Below are 17,425 nucleotides of genomic sequence, written 5' to 3'. Positions count from 1 at the left end.
ATACTTGAATAATAAACCTGCCAAACGCGAGGAGTGTTTTTGAAAACACAAATATGTTGATTTCAAACATAGGTTGAAACAGCAGTCTCCACAAGGACTTTCCCTTTGAGTGCTGACTTGGTTTTTTATTCAGAATCAGGAGTTATTAATTAGTAGTAGAAGGTTGGAAGTCATCGTGTTCAATACATTGAAACCCTTCATTCAGTATGCAGTGGCGATCAAGAGCAATTAGAATGTTTTTATAAATGGATAAAAAGACAAACTTCAAATATCATAATGCCTCAGTATAAATCCATAGTTCAACACACATTTGAGTACTATATGCAATTATGGTTGTCCTAGCTCAAAAAAGATATAGTAGAACTAGAAAAGGTACAAAGAAGGGCATCAATGATAACTGATAAGGAACTACTCCCTTTTGGAAAGGTTTAATAGGTTAGGAGTCTTCAGTATAAGTAAAAAAATATTTGATAGGATATGATAAAGGTTGATAAAATCATGCATGGAATAAAATAAGGAACTAGGGATGTGGATTCATTAGCATGCCTTGAAAGATTTACTATGTGCAAAATTGATTTAACACCTATTAACATGATTCAACGCATATAGGGGCCCTTTTACAAAGCAGCAGTAAGCCCACCGCAGGCTTACTGAGCGGCAATCATGAACTACTGCCGGCCCAACACAGGCACCTACGGTAGTTCCACCCCCAGCATGCAGCATTTCTAGCGCTAGTGGAAATATTTACTTTCGCAGGGTTTACCTAGCAGTAATCAAGTAGTGCTGCACCGTTATTGCAGGATCCCTTAAGGCCACCTCAATGGGTGGCAGTAAGTGCTTCCCCCCCACCCCTTCCAGGATGGGTGGCCACACAGTAAATACAATCTTACCGCATGGTCATTTTTCAGCCTTTTTACCCGCTGCGGTAAAAATGACCTCAGCATGTCACAAAAATGGCCATCGCCGCTAGCACAGGGTCCCTTTTATCACAGCTTAGCAAAAGGGCCCCTTACACTGTAGTGTAGACTTAAGAGTTAAGTAATCTCCGTGTCTTTTGTTACTCTACTTATTTAGCTCAAAAATGGGCACCAGAAAAGATCAACGCAAAGCGCTATTCTATAAGGGTGTGTGCCCTTTATAGAATAGCGCTTAGCGTAGGTTCTTACACCCAGCTCTGGGCACAACACTTTCGCCTTCTGAAACCTGGTGTAAATTCCAGTGCCCAAATTGGGTGTGGCAACCCAATATTCTACAACACTGTACGCAACTTGCTGGAACACCCATGGCCAGCCCATGACCTGCCCATGGCCACACCCCCTTTGGAGTTACGTGCTATGGAATTTAGGCGCCCAGTATTATAGAATAGTGTGCAGCCAGATGCATGTGTAAATCCTAATTGGTGCTAATTAACATTGATAATTGGTTATTAGCATCTACTTATTGATGATTAACAGCTCGTTAGCCAATTAAGTTATGCGTGCATCTCGGAAGCATACCCAAATCTGAGTGTCATATGTAGAATCCAGGGGCTAAGGTCTCTTCTAGTTTCATAAACTAGCATTTAAAGGTACTGTTTTAAGAGTTAACCATAGCAACAGTGCAGAGCACAGCTAAAAGTCAAAGGAAACCTCTAGATTGCCCTTACCATTTCCTGCCCAAGGAACTTGCTCTTTCAATGCACATCTTGTTTGTCTCCACCTTGAAGTCTTCATGAAGATACACATTTTCAGAAAGTCAATCCATTAAGCTCTTTACACTCTACTTCTTTCATTGCTATAAATGCCTCCACCTTCGTAATGTTTAAACATATTCCTGCTTAAGTTCTAACGCTTCGGGTAGGTTCTATAATACCTTTATGGCTTGTACAAATCATTCATTATTTTCCCCTCATTCCTCTTTGATATTAATTTGTAAAGTACTGTGAATACTAATGTTGTAATATAAAATAATACAATTGAGTAAATAAATAGGTACTGCTTTGAAGCATGTCATAGAACTGTATATAAAATATGTTGCCATGTCAACCATTTGGGGAAAAAACTAGACAAGTCAGTCCAAACTGCATTAGGAACACAGCATGTTGAAAATACAAAATGTGCATATGTTTCCATTTAATTAGGAATGTTTGCATTTCATATGCTTGAGATAATTCTGGAAGGGCAGAAAAATGTACATGAATAAAAATATCCAAAGCACAGGAGACACAAAGCAGATGTTCTTTTAACCTCTGAGTTCTTCAAGTGGAATGCTGTAGTGGTTGGTTCTTTTCTATATTTTTTTCTTTAATTATTATCTGACAGATCCATAGAGAACACTGTGATAATGATGCTAAATCATTATTAATCTATTTGGTATTTCATTATTTATGTGGACAAGGGGAGCCGGTTTGATATTGTGTATCTGGATTTTCAAAAGGCGTTTGACAAGGTACCTCATGAAAGGCTACAGAGGAAATTGGAGGGTCATGGGATAGGAGGAAAAGTCCTATTGTGGATTAAAGGTTGAAGGATAGGAAATAGAGAGTGGGGTTAAATGGGCAGTATTCACAATGGAGAAGGGTAGTTAGTGGGGTTCCTCAGGGGTCTGTGCTAGGACTGCTGCTTTTTAATATATATTTATAAATGATTTAGAGATGGGAGTAACTAGTGAGGTAATTAAATTTGCTGATGACACAAAGTTATTCAAAGTCGTTAACTCGCGACAGGATTGTGAAAAATTACAGAAGGACCTTACGAGACTGGGAGACTGGGCGGCTAGATGGCAGATGACGTTTAATGTGAGCAAGTGCAAGGTGATGCATGTGGGAAAAAAGAACCCGAATTATAGATATGTCATGCAAGGTTCCACGCTAGAAGTTACAGACCAAGAAAGGGATCTGGGTGTCGTCGTCGATAATACACTGAAACCTTCTGCTCAGTGTGCTGCTGTGGCTCAGAAAGCGAATAGAATGTTGGGTATTATTAGGAAAGGTATGGAAAACAGGTGTGAGGATGTTATAATGCCGTTATATCGCTCCATGGTGCGACCGCACCTTGAGTATTGTGTTTAATTCTGGTCGCCGCATCTCAAGAAAGATATAGTGGAACTGGAAAAGGTGCAGTGAAGGGCGACTAAAATGATAGCGGGGATGGGACGACTTCCCTATAAAGAAAGACTAAGGAGGCTAGGGCTTTTCAGCTTGGAGAAGAGACGGCTGAGGGGAGACATGATAGAGGTATATAAAATAATGAGTGGAGTGGAACAGGTGGATGTGAAGCGTCTGTTCACGCTTTCCAAAAATACTAGGACTAGGGGGCATGCGATGAAACTACAGTGTAGTAAATTTAAAACAAATCGGAGAAAATGTTTCTTCACCCAACGCGTAATTAAACTCTGGAATTCATTGCCTTAGAACGTGGTGAAGGCGGTTAGCTTGGCAGAGTTTAAAAAGGGGTTAGACGGTTTCCTAAAGGACAAGTCCATAAACCGTTACTAAATGGACTTGGGAAAAATCCACAATTCCAGGAATAACATGTATAGAATGTTTGTACATTTGGGAAGCTTGCCAGATGTCCTTGGCCTGGATTGGCTGCTGTCGTGGATAGGATGCTGGGCTCGATGGACCCTTGGTCTTTTCCCAGTGTGGCATTACTTATGTACTTATGTATTGTATTTATTTACGTCTATTCCACCTTTGATGTAAATTGCAAAGCGGATTACAATAATCAAATTCTGCATTCAGAAGAAGCTTATATGCAACTTGAAACAATACAGTAAGAGAATAAAAAATAAAAATGTTGATCGAAAACAAAATTTTTTAAAAAGATTTTCTAAATAATAAGTATGAATCAGTTTGCCGTATATCGACGCGTAGGCTGTTCCAGAACCTTAGACTTTGAAAGTCAATTGATTTTTCTCTCATAGATTTACAATTAACTCCTTTCAGAGACGGGAAATCTAATATCAATCGCTGCTTATTATGCCAGTATTAGTCATGATGACCTCAATTTGGCAATCACATAGACCTATAAACTGGGCGCTAAGATTTATGCATGCATAACATATGTAAATATTTAGAATACTATCATATAAGGGTATATGTGCCACTAGGACACCTGAGTGCTATTCTGTAAATATGGGTATATCTCATGTTATTATTATTATTAGCATTTATATAGCGCTACCAGACGCACGCAGCGCTGAACACCTGATACAGACAGTCCCTGCTCAATAGAGCTTATAATCTAAAAAATACAGACAGACAAGACAATTAAGGGCGAGGGAAGTACTGGGTGAGAAGGAACAAGGGGAGGGCAATTGAGTAGTGGCTAGGAGCCAAAAGCAGTGGTGAAAAGGTGGGTTTTCAGCATAGATTTGAAAACAGGTAGAGATGGAACTAGACGTACAGGCTCAGGAAGTCTATTCCAGGCATAAGGTGTCGCGAGGGAAAAGGAATGAAGTCTGGATTTAGCAATGGAGGAGAAGGGGGACGACAACAGAGATTTGTCCAGTGAGCGGAGTTCACAGGGAGGAATGTAGGGAGAGATGAGAGTGGATAGGTAATGGGGTGCTGCAGAATGGATGCATTTAAATGTCAGTAAGAGAAGTTTGAACTGTATGCTTGGTGGACATACATGAGGGTGGATCCTGGGCAGGGCTCACACTTAATACTATAAGTTACATGTGTATCTCCAGCATTTAGGGATGAGCGCTTATGCTCTTTACTTTATTTTCTACTGGACTTGTATCCCACTAATACCGCTATAGGCGCCAACCCCGAGGGTGCTCGAGCACCCCCAATATTTTGGGACCCGAGCTCTCAGCTCTGTATGCTGCTGCCCGCCCAACCTGGCACCACACTGCAAAACGTAAAAGCAGTTTTTTAAAATGTGGCGGCGCTGGCAGCAGCAATGCTCTTACTTCACTTGCAGTTGCTTGCTCCCCAAGTGTCCCTGCTTGGTCCGAGGCCCCCTGAGCCTGAGCCCCCCAACCTCTGACAGCCAACGCAAATAAACAAAATCTCACTGTCATTACAGCAGTCAGAGAGTGCTGGCTGGCAGCTGATGTGTGATGTCTGGATTTCAGCACAGTGATGCTGCGGATGCAGCCAATAGGAGAAGAGAGCGGGAAACCATGCTGCATGAGAGGACAGCTCACATCGGTGTGGCGTGTGACAGCATCAGTGTGTCTAGGCTGGGGCACAGCAGGTGGGGGACTGAGTTCCGGCCCAAAGTTCAAAAAGAACAGTTTTCTGGCAGAAGTAGGACTTGGAGTGCAGCATCAGGCTGCTTCCTAGGATTTAGCCTCCCACCTCTCAGAGAGTACCTATTCGAACCTCCCCTCCTTCCACAGACGGCTGCTCCAAACTCACTGGCGGCCCACCACAAGGAGGTAAGGTGTAGTTCTTGTTCTTGCCTGCCTCCCTCAGTTGTTTCTTTGTCTGGAGCTTGGGATGTTACTTGCAACTTGAACGGAGGCTTCACTGTCTCTGTAGAGCATCAAGGAGGGCAAAGTTGAACAGGCAGAGTGAGAGAGGCGCTAGACTGCCTAGAGGAACCCAAAGTATAACTACATGATGCAAAGTTTCACATTAGGAGTCACCACACAGGAAAAGGATTTAGGTATCATCTCTGAATCCCTCTACTCACAGTGCAGCTGCTGGTACCGGAGCCAGCTCTGTGGGTGCTTGAGCAATCCCAATATTGAAGAAACTTCTTGACTGTGTTCAGCAAGAGGTAGGGTTGCCAACTAGATCCAAATTCACTTGACAGGGTTGATTCAATCCATTGGATACAGGGACTTGTAGTTCTGATTTCCCCGTTGGATTTTTTGTTCCATTTGTACCCTGCACTTTCCCACTCATGGCAGGCTCAATGCAGCAGGCAATGGAGGGTTAAGTGACTTGCCCAGAGTCACAAGGAGCTGCCTGTGCCGGGAATCAAACTCAGTTCCTCAGGACCAAAGTCCACCACCCTAACCACTAGGCCACTCCTCCTCTAAGAAAAGCAAGGCTACAAGTCCCTGCAAGCATTGGGGTAAGCCCAGGACTGGATCAACCCTGCTGGGTGAATCTGGATCTAGTTGGCAACCCTAGGAAGAGGTCATTTCTGTTGGCTTCAGCACCCCCAATAATTTTGAAAAGTTGGCTCCTATGAATACCGTGATAGTTCAAAGCGGCAAAAAATAAGAGTAAACCTTATGTTCAGATGATACAAATCAGACATTTCTAGGTACAATAAATATTAAAACTAAAGAACCCCTGTTATGTAATGTTGCAATTATTCCTTGATCATGCATCATGAATTATATTAGCTCAATAAAGCATATTGATCCTGCAGTTTGTTTGGTTACTTTCAACATTTCAAGTGTCTAGATGGCAAGTTTGAAAACAAGGGAGTTGATATTGAACAGGATTTAAGCAGGTATGAGAGGCTTGTGCCTGATTGAATCCTACTCAGCAGGCTGTCCCTAGATATTCAGCAGTACTTAACCACACAATGCCACTGAATATCCCCTCTGATTACCATGATACTATGTGGTTAGTGCTGGGGCAGTCTGTGGGTAGGGTCAGGAAGGAGCATAAGAACATAAAAGTAGTCATACTGGGTCAGACCAATGGTCCATCTAGCCCAGTATCCTGTTTTCCAAACAGTGGCCAAGCCAGGTCACAAGTACCTGGCAGAAACCCAAATCATGGCAACACTCCATTCTACAAATCCCAGGGCAAGCAGACTATGGACTTTTCCTCCAGGAATTTGTCCGAACCTTTTTTAAACCCAGATACGCTAACCGCTGTTACCACATTCTCTGGCAAAGAGTTCCAGAGCTTAACTATTCGTTGAGTGAAAAAATATTTCCTCCTATTTGTTTTAAAAGTATTTCCATGTAACTTCCTTGAGTGTCCCCTAGTCTTTGTACTCTTGGAATGAGTAAAAAATTGATTTACTTCTACTTGTTCTACACCACTCAGGTTTCTGTAGACCACAATCATTTCTCCCCTCATCCATCTCTTTTTCAACCTGAAGAGCCCTAACCTCTTTAGCCTTTCCTCATATGAGAGGAGTTCATACCCTTTATCATTTTGATCGCTCTGCTTTGAACCTTTTCTAATTCCGCTACATCTTTTTAGAGATATGGCGACCAGAACTGAATGCAATACTCGAGGTGTGGTCGCATCATGGAGCGATAGAAAGGCATTATAGTGTTTTCAGTTTTATTTACCTTCCCTTTCCTAATAATTCCTAGTACCCTATTTGTTTTTTTTCGCTGCCACCGCACACTGAGCAGTAGATTTCAGCGTATCTTCTGCTTAGTGGAGTGGAGTAGAGGAGTGGCCTAGTGGTTAGAGCACTGGTCTTGCAATCCAGAGGTGGCCAGTTCAAATCCCACTGCTGCTCCTTGTGATCTTGGGCAAGTCATTTAACCCTCCATTGCCTCAGGTACAAACTTAGATTGTGAGAGCCCTCCAGGGGCAGAGAAATATCCAGTGTACCTGAATGTAACTCACCTTGAGCTACAGCTGAAAAAGGTGTGAGCAAAATCTAAATAAGCAGGCAGTTATGTAGGCACCAGTCATATTCAGAACAAGTGTCCACATAGCTAAGTGGACAAAAGATAACTGTGCAGGTGCAAGCACTAGACGCTGGCTGGCACCCGCATAACTTAGGTTAGTGGTTGACCCTTGTATTCAATATTGGTGCCCAGATATCAAATAACTGAGCCTAATTATGGGGTCCTTTTACTAAGGTGCGCTGAAAATGGCTTGCGGTAGTGTAGACACAGGTTTTGGGCACGTGCCAATCCATTTTTCAGTGCGCCTGTAAAAAAGACCTTTTTTTGTCAAAAATGGACGTGCGGCAAAATCAAAATTGCCGTATGTCCATTTTGGGTCTGAGACCTTAACGCCAGCCATTGACCTACTGGTAAAGTCTCACACGGTAACTGGGCAGTAATGACCTACGCGCACCAAATGCCACTTGGCATGCGTAGCTGACGCGTGCCAGAAAATAAAAAATATTTTTTGGGTGCACGTAGCGGACATGTGCCAACAATGAATTTACCACAAGGGCCACACGGTAGCTGTGCGGTAATCCCATTTTGGCATGCGTTGGGCGAGTGTAGATGCTTAAGCGGCTTAGTAAAAGGGCCCCTAAGACTGTGACTGTAACTGGCTTAAAAATCACCGATTGCTGTGAACATTGGCCCAAGAGATTTTATTGTGGTAAAGCTGGCTATTATATTGTAGGTCCTCCAACTGTTGAAAGACCAATCTCTTTCTCATGTACTGACTTGCTTAAGATTCTTTTTGCTATCGTTATAAATTTAACAGATAATAATTTCAGCAAATGTTTTCTGAGGGGAAAGTGGCTGAAGGAAGAGAGCCAGCTTATTATAACAATATCAAAGAAACAGATGCAAGTGCAATATTTCCATTAAAACAATATAAAAGAAAGGGATTCAACATTTCTCCAAGAGCAATTCAGTAGAGAGTAAGGAAGAATAATCAATGTCTATAAGAGGTATGCAGACAACCTTCAAAAGAATTATCTTTTTCACTTTTACTGATCTCAGAAAGAAATGCATGTGAAATGGAAAGGGGGAGAGAATTGATATACTATCTTTCTGTGGTTATAATCAAAGTGCTACTTATTCTGAGGCACTAGAGGGTTAAGGGGTCCTTTTGCCAAGCTGCGGTAAAAGAGGGGGCCTGTGATAGTGTCAGTGTGTGTCAGTGGCGTAGCTATGTGGGGCCATGGGGTCCTGGCCCCCCCCCCCAAATTGGCTCTGGGGCACCCGGTTTGGCTGGCAGGGGTCCCCGACCCCAAACCCCACCAGATGAAGCATTTATCTGTCCCGCGCTGGTCTCGCACTTGCCTCCTCTCCTGTTTCCAGTCGCACCATGCATGCTCTCGTTTTAATGAAACTGAGCATGCTCGCGAATGCTGAGTTTCATTAAAACGAGCGTGCAGTGCACAGCGCACTGAAAACAAGACAGGAAGCAAGTGCGAGACCAGCACGGGACACATAAATGCTTCAACTAGCAGGGGTTGAGGACCCCCACCAGCAAAGATACCTTGCAGCGGCAGTGGGGGGAGTCAGAAGCGGCAGCGGCAGTCGGAATCGGCAGTGGCAGGGTGGTCGGAAGTGATGGAGGGGGAGGGGTGGTGGCTGGGGGAGGCGGGCTAAAATGTGACCCCCCTCCCCCACACACACACAATTTGGGCTCTGGCCCTCACTCCTGCCGAGGTCTGGCTACGCCCCTGGTGTGTGTATTTGATGCACGCTGAGGCCCCCTTTTACTGCAGCGGAAAAGAAATGGCCATGCAGTAAGTGAATCACTTGCCACATGGCCATTTTTGTGGTGATCATGTGGTCTATAAATTTTTTAATGTTTTTACTTTTTAAATATATTATTATTATTATTTAGTTTTGTGTTATTATTCTGGCCAATATTCACAGCAATTTAAGCAAGCAGGAGGGGGTCCTGGTCACTTAAATCACTTGTGGCTGCCTAACCACCAATATTCAGCAACACTTCATCAGGCATCAGCTCTGACAGAACATATTTGAAGTGGGCAAGTCAGGGGCTGTACAGAGGGTGCAGTTGGGGAGGAGCCGGTAGTTATTCAGGTACCATCACTGAATATCAATCGAGACCTGCATAAGTGCCAGTATTGGCTGTCACCATTCCGGTGTCCTTTTCTCCCTCCTCCCACCCTTGGTGAGACCCAGACCCTCTCCCTCCTCCAGCAAGGACCACACTCTTCTCCCACCTCCTCTCCCTGGCAAGGAAAGACCTTCCTCCCAAATCTCCCTCAGTCAGGATAGGCCCCCTGGGCCTACCTAAACTCCCTGGTGGTCCAGAGGGGTGATGGGGGCAGAAGTGAACCCTACTTGCTGCTGCTCCTAGCAGCAACTTCAAGAAAATTATTGCTGTGACCTCTAGCAGCAGACTTGTAGTACCTGAAGAGGGATGGGAAAATGGGGTCTTGCCCTTACCGGAGGGAGGGGGTGGAAGACGAATCTGGGTGTTTGCAGGATGGGAGATAGGGATCTGTGGGGGGGGGCCTTGCCTTGCTGGGAGGAGGGTAGTTTGGGTCTTGTAGGGGGGGGAATGGGTTATCAGGACCAGAAGGGGGGATCAGAGGGTCTGGAGACTCTTTTTTTAATGTTATGTGGGTCCTGACTGATATTCAGCTGAGGCCTACAGCTCTGGAGGCCAGCATGACCCTGGACTGCTGCCAGTATTCAATGCCGGTGCCTGGACTTGGCCTACCTAGCATTGAATATCGGGGCCTAATTTAGCTGGCAATAATCAGAGTTAAAAAAAAAAACACTGACCACCGCTGGCTGAATATTGACTGCATTTAGTTACTATTTAGCCTTGTATATCCTAGAAATATCTAGCAAACTCTTTGATAATCTGCAAAATTTGTGTTTCTATCTATCTATCTAGTGCTCCTGAAGATGGACAAAACATACATATACATTTGAGTGAATCAGTCTTTGGATTCATGTGGAGGGCAGTAATGGAGTGTCAATGATGACTTCTCCTGTGTGTTCCCAGTATCATTTTACAACTTTAACAGATTTGTTATGAAAAATATCTTCCAAATATATCTGTTTATTTCTATAAATGTTTTTCATCTATTTTTTTTATATTTGCACTTAAAGCAAAAAATTATTTGGAAGAATCAAATGGAGGGTCTTTTTTTACTACCTAGATTTGTATGAGTAATCAGAGGAACAATACTGATGTCTGTTATACAGGTAGATCACATCATAGTCTAATTGCAGAAAAATAGAAAACAGGAAAGTGATTTGTAATGTAAGTTTACAGAGAAGCTTGTTAAAGAGAAACATTTGAACTTTGGCTTAGTGCTGCTATTAAATTAATTACCACATTGCAGAAGAAATGGTTCTTACTTCTTCAGCCTTAAAGTCTGACATTATTTTATGCTCGATTTTTCTACAAAGAAAAATGTGCTTAAAGATTACCAGCTCTTTAGAAAGGTCATTATTTTTTTATTGCCATCCACTCTGGGGTGAATTCTTTATATGGTGCTGAAAAAATCAACACCAAAAAAAAGCACTATTTTTTGCTACAGGATTTAAGAATTGAAAAATCCTAATTTTTTATTTTGTGAAAATCTTTGAACATTTTTGTTTACTGAACATTCAGTTGTCCAATCTGTTTAGACATAGGTTAAATACTTTGTTAAACTAGTCACTTTGTGAAATGATGGTCTAAATAACTAGTGTAATTGATGTAATTGGACTATGTTTCTATTGCTGCTACTTGATGTATTAATTTTGTTTCTGTACACCGCTTTGAACCTGTTAGGTGTGGTTTACAGAATAGCACTTATACCCAGGAATCGCGCCTAACTTTAGGCACAGCCATTTGCACCAACTGAAATGTGGTGCAAATGTATGCATCTAAATTAGGCTCGCATCCCTCTTATTCTATAAAATGCGTGTAAACGCTAGGAACGCCCCCTTTCCACCCATGACCCTCCCATTTCCATTCCTCTTTTTTGTACTTGAATACCTTCCGCAATTTGGTACAATCCACGGTACTCACCCACGCTGATTACTGTAATAGTATCTTCGTTGGATGTAAGGCCCAAATCATGAAGAAACTTCAGTACTGCCCAGAACACGGCAGCTAGACTATTTATGGGAAGCCTAGATTCGGAAGTGCAACACCCCCTCCATATGAAACTTCATTGGCTCCCTATTAGAGAACGAGTCACCTTTAAGGCCATCACACTAATACACAAGATCATCCATGGAGTATCACCAAGTTACATGGTCAATCTATTAGATCCTCCATCCAGAAGCAGGTCAATATCTTCACGTACATACCTTAACCTGCACCTTCCCAATTGCACAGGACTAAAGTATAAAACTTATCATGCATCTAACTTCCCCTACCTGGGATCCCAACTCTGAAATGCTCTATCCAGATACATTCGATCAACTAGTGAATACCTTCCCTTTAGGAAACTATTGAAAACCCATCTATTCAAACAGATTTACCCAAATGACTTGACCTACCATAAGCAAAGATAAGCAACCCATCCATTTACCGGTTCATCTAATTATTAACAACAATGGCTCAGAAATTACCTCCTACCAATCTTCTTACCCTCCATGCTCTTCCCCTACCTCTTCTTCATTGCTCCACTTCCTTACCTATCCCTATCCTTTCTCTCATACCTCTTTTATCCCATTTACCCTTGTTCATTTGTCCTACCACATACCTTCTTTGTTGATTCTACAGATTGTATTCTCTTGTTACTATGTAAGCCGCATGGAGCCTGCGATGAGCGGGAAAGCGAGGGATACAAATGTAATAAATAAATAATACTCACATAAAATTTAGGTGCAGATCCCACACCTAAATTTATGCACATAAATTCCAATTAAATCTAGCTAGTGCGATAATTACTTGTTAACAAGCCAATTATCAGGGCTAATTAGCTCGTTATTCAATTAAATTACACACACAAATTGGACATGTGCCCAAATAAATTTGTGGTGACTTTTATAGAACTAGGGGAACTATGTTTAACTTAACACATGTGAGAGTTCAGTTTGCTAACTTGCACTAAGATTTTGGACATAATGATGGGAATTCTGTAAAGGGGGCCTCTTTTTAGGCACCGAGTAGGTGCCTATCTGAAGCCTCTTCTATAACAGAAATTAGACACTTGCTTTTCTTTAGAGAATTTTTTCCGCCAGAGTCGTTATGCTCACATTAGCCCTCTCCTCAAGTCACTTCACTGGCTCCCTATCCGCTTCCACATTCAATTCAAACTTCTCTTACTGACCTATAAGTGCATTCACTCTACCCACTCCCCAGTACCTCTCCACTCTTGTCTCTCCCTATGCCCCCCTCGGGTACTCCGGTCTGTGGATAAATCTCTCTTGTCATGTCCCCTTTCTCCTCTACTGCTAATTCCAGACTCCGTTCATTTTATCTCGCAGCACCTCACACCTGGAAATAGACTTCCCGAGCCTGTATGTCTAGCCCAGTCTTCGGCCGTTTTCAAATCCAGGTAAAAGCCACCTCTTTAACGCTGCTTTTGACTCCTAACCACTACACTTTTGCCCTGCACCCTTTTATCCCCCACCTCTTTAATTCCCTTACCTCTTAGTTGTTCTGTCTGTTTGCCTGTCCTATTTAGATTGTGAGCTCTTTGAGCAGGGACTGTCTTTTCATGTATGGTGTACAGCGCTGCGTATGCCTTGTAGCGCTATAGAAGTGATAAGTAGTAGTAGTAGAATACTAGTGTAGCAGGGTTCATACAGACACATAATTTAAGAGTGATTACTTATGCCAGCCATAGAGTTGGCATAAACACTTGCACTTAAATTGCTAAGAAATGAGCCATCCCCAGATTCTACATAGCGTGACCTAAGTTGCACACACAAATCCAGTTGTATTCTGGATTTGTGTGCACAACCTAATTATATAACAAGCCGATCAGCACTGTTAATTGCCACTTAACAAGCAATTATTGACAATAATTGGCATGAATTAGAATTTATGAACAGAACAGTCTAAGTGTATTCTGTAATGTGATATGCGTAAATTCTAAGTCGCATAGTTGAAAAGGGGGCATGGCCATGGGCATGGAATAGGCGAGTAGTGGGCTTTTCTAAAACCTATGCGTGTTGTTATAGAATACACCTAGCCCGTGTGTAATTTAGGTGTCGGAATAAAAAAAACATTTTACTTGGTGTAACTGCTCATGACTAAATTTAGTCACTTGGATAGGTGCTCGGTATATTCTACAAACCGTGTGGAAATTTAGGTTTATTTGATAAAGTATGCCTAAATTTAGTCATACTTTATAGAATACGCTCAGTACTTTATAGAATAAGCTCCTCTTATTAACCTATAAGTGCATTCACTCTGCAGCTCCTCAGTATCTCTCACTCTCATCTCTCCCTACATTCCTCCCCGGGAACTCCGTTCATGGGTAAATCTCTCTTATCTGCACCCTTCTCCTCCACTGCTAACTCCAACTCCGTTCCTTTTATCTTACTGCACCATATGCCTGGACTAGACTTCCTGAGCCGTACGTCAAGCTCCATCTCTGGCGCGTCTTCAAATCTAAGCTAAAAGCCCACCTTTTTGATGCTGCTTTTAACTCCTAACCCTTGTTCACTTGTTTCAGATACCCTTATTTTATCATCCTGACTTTAATATTCCCTTATCTCTTGTTTGTCCTGTTTGTCTGTCCTAATTAGATTGTAAGCTCTGTTGAGCAGGGACTGTCTCTTCATGTTCAAGTGTACAGCGTTGCGCACGTCTAGTAGTGCTTAAGAAATGATAAGTAGTAGTAGTAGTAGTATTTCATTTTTGGCACCAATTGTTTAGGCATGATATATAGAATCTAGTCACATATGTGTGCTCACCTTCAAACTATGTGTGTATCTGTCAACTTAGATGAGTATATGACTAGAATACTGACATTTAAGTGTGTACTTGCTGTATAACTTAGGTGGTTCCTTAGAGAATCAGCTGCAATGTGCATTAATAGCTGAAGGTAAGGTTCAGTGGAGGTAATTTTATTAAAGCCATTTCCTATACATATCTGGCCCATATACACATAAAGAAACGTACAAAATACTGACTGGAGTAAAAGTACACACCATGACATCAGAGCATGTATTTTGCTGGTGGGTGTGCACAGGGACGGAGTTTGGCTGGAGCATGGGAGGACATAGTGCATACATACATAGTTTTATTTATTTATTGCATTTGATATACTGCTAAGAGCCTGCACATAGTATGCGGTGTACATATTAAAAATAAAAGGATAGGAGAGGGTGAATGAGAGAGAGATGGGTAATGGGAAGGTCATCTGAATAAAGAAGAAAAGATTCCATAAAAAGGTGAGTTTTAAGTTGTTTCTTGAAGGCTACGATGTTTCTGACATGGTGGGGAGGTCATTCCAGAGTTTGGGTCCCAGGTACCGTCAATCTATGTGCATATATGTGTAAAGTTCTCGTCTTCATTTACACCTGCTTTTAAGCTGGTGTAAGTGATCATGGCCTATATTCCAGGCACATTCTCTGCCACATACTTTGTTTAGACATGAAGGTGTCTACTTGATTCATAAAATAGCACTTAGGTAGGCACCTCTCTAGCCACCTACCCATGGTGTCCTTTTATAAAATTATCCTTATCAAAATTAAAAAGAGCTCCTTTAACTGCTGCAGAGTGATAGCGCTTGACTCAGCAGCAGGAAAACACCATGTCATGTTTTTTGAACATTTCTCATAGGCTTATGAATTTATCTCCTCCGTTTGTAGCTCTAACTAATTTTTGTAACAAGAAACAAGCACCAGAGCCCTTGTTCTTATGAGAATGTGATGGGGAGGAAGTTGGAAAATGTCCAAGGACCACTGATGAGGGAACAATACATTTCAAGTCTTCAAGTCTTGTGCTCTCTCAAATAAAACTCAACAGATTTGCTAGATGTTCCCAAGAGAATCCTTTTATTTAGATATAGACATTAGATAAGTATTTACATCAGACTTAAACAGTCTATTTACAATCCACTCCAAGAAAGATTGACATTTCTTATTACAGTCCAGTTCTTTCTCCCTGCATCTCTTTGATAGCAGGAAAGATCCTGTATACAATTTTTGTCCTACTGGCAACTTGAATTTAAGGAAAGAAACATGCCTAATGTGTATGTGTATGAGCAAGAGATCTTGTGTTGGGATATATATTTAAGGGAAAAGGTGACTGTATCTTTGGAGGTATGTATCTGAAATGGAGAGTATGTATGAGTGTAAGGACATGGTTCTATATTTGGGGCTGTGTGGGCCAGATTCTATAAATGATGCCCAAATTTGGGCACTGAAAAAAATGAGCGCTGAGTTATTCTAGACATGGTGCTCCGAGTTGGGCACTGTGTATATAATAGCATGATGTGCTTGGATCCACACCTACCTTTTGCTGAGAGAATTTACACCAACTGAAACCTGGTGTAAATCCTCACACCTAAATTAGGCACAGATCCCCTGAATTGTATAATATTGCATGCATCTTTAGTGAACGCCCCTGACCCTGACCTGCCTATGCTCCTTCCTTGACCCACGCCCCCTTTCAGTTGCACTTTATAGAATAGCACTTAGCAAGAAGCATATATAATCCAAATTGATGCCAGTTAACACCAATAATTGATTGTTAGCACACAAATATTGGCGCTGATTGGCTCATTACTCAATTAAATTAGGGTCGGAGCATATACGATGGTTTCATGTGGTTTCTCTGTATACACTGAATGTTTTTGTCTGTGAAGGGTAGAAGTTGGAGTTGTGGAGGTAGCTACATCTGTCAGTTGGTCTCCTGTATATAAATGTTTGTAAATAGCTATTTTTGATAGAAATTGTGGTGTCTAGAAAGTTGACTTTTTCTGTGGTGTAGTCAATTTTTGAATCTGATTGAAAGATAAGATGCATTAAAAAATAGAACTTATTTGAGTTTCTTCTCCCTCAGTCATCTACTAGTCATAAAAAAGTAATCTACTAGTCATGACTAGTTTGCCATACTATGGTGCCATTCAGGTGCCCATAGCAATGCCCATGATTTGTAGATAGATGTCATTATTGAAGCAGAAGTAGTTGTGGGTTAGGATGCATTTGATTAATTTTTGTAATAATTTCTGGTGTATATTACCGATCCAAGGTAGACATTTTAAGGAATTTTCACATGCATCTATGTCATCTGTATGGAGAATGCTGCTGTACCAGTATAGTGATTCTATATTCACTGTGACCAAGAGAGTGCCAGATGTCAGCTGCTTGGTTTTTATTTATTTATTTTTATTTCTAATGTGTTCAGAAAGTCTTTAATGTCTTCTATGAAGATCTAGTGTACTGGGGGTTTAAGAATCCTCTCCAGAAGGCCAGACATTTCCTCTGTCAGATATGATCGGTCTGCCAGGGTTTCCAGGTTAGTCGCTCTTAGGTAGCATATAGAATAGACTCACAGAATGCTGACTTGCTATGAGTTTTTTTCAGATGTGGCTGTACTTGCTATGGAAATGATCTGATGAGATTTTTCAATTGTCTTGTATACTCTTATTTATTCCTGGGTCAGTTTCCTGTAATATGTTATGTGTACTTTTGTGGGTCATACTTATGACAGTACCTCCTTTGTCTGCATGTTTGATGATAATGTTCTGGTTATTTTGTAGGTTCCTTATAGTAGCTGTTTCTAATGGAGAAAGTTGTTTAGGCTTTGCTTTTGTTTGCTGGAAAGTTGTAATTTCACCATGTGTCTGAAACTCTCTAAGTAGTTGTCTTGTTTATGCTTTTGCCCATCTTGAGGCATTGCACTCCCTCTATGCCTGAGAAAAAAAGTCCAACTTTAAGAAGTTAAAGATACAGCCAAAGATTTATTTTTCTCTCAGTTGCA

Source organism: Microcaecilia unicolor, chromosome 4 (genome assembly GCF_901765095.1).
Source record: "Microcaecilia unicolor chromosome 4, aMicUni1.1, whole genome shotgun sequence".
Taxonomy (NCBI): domain Eukaryota; kingdom Metazoa; phylum Chordata; class Amphibia; order Gymnophiona; family Siphonopidae; genus Microcaecilia; species Microcaecilia unicolor.
Note: the sequence above shows the minus strand (reverse complement) of the source record.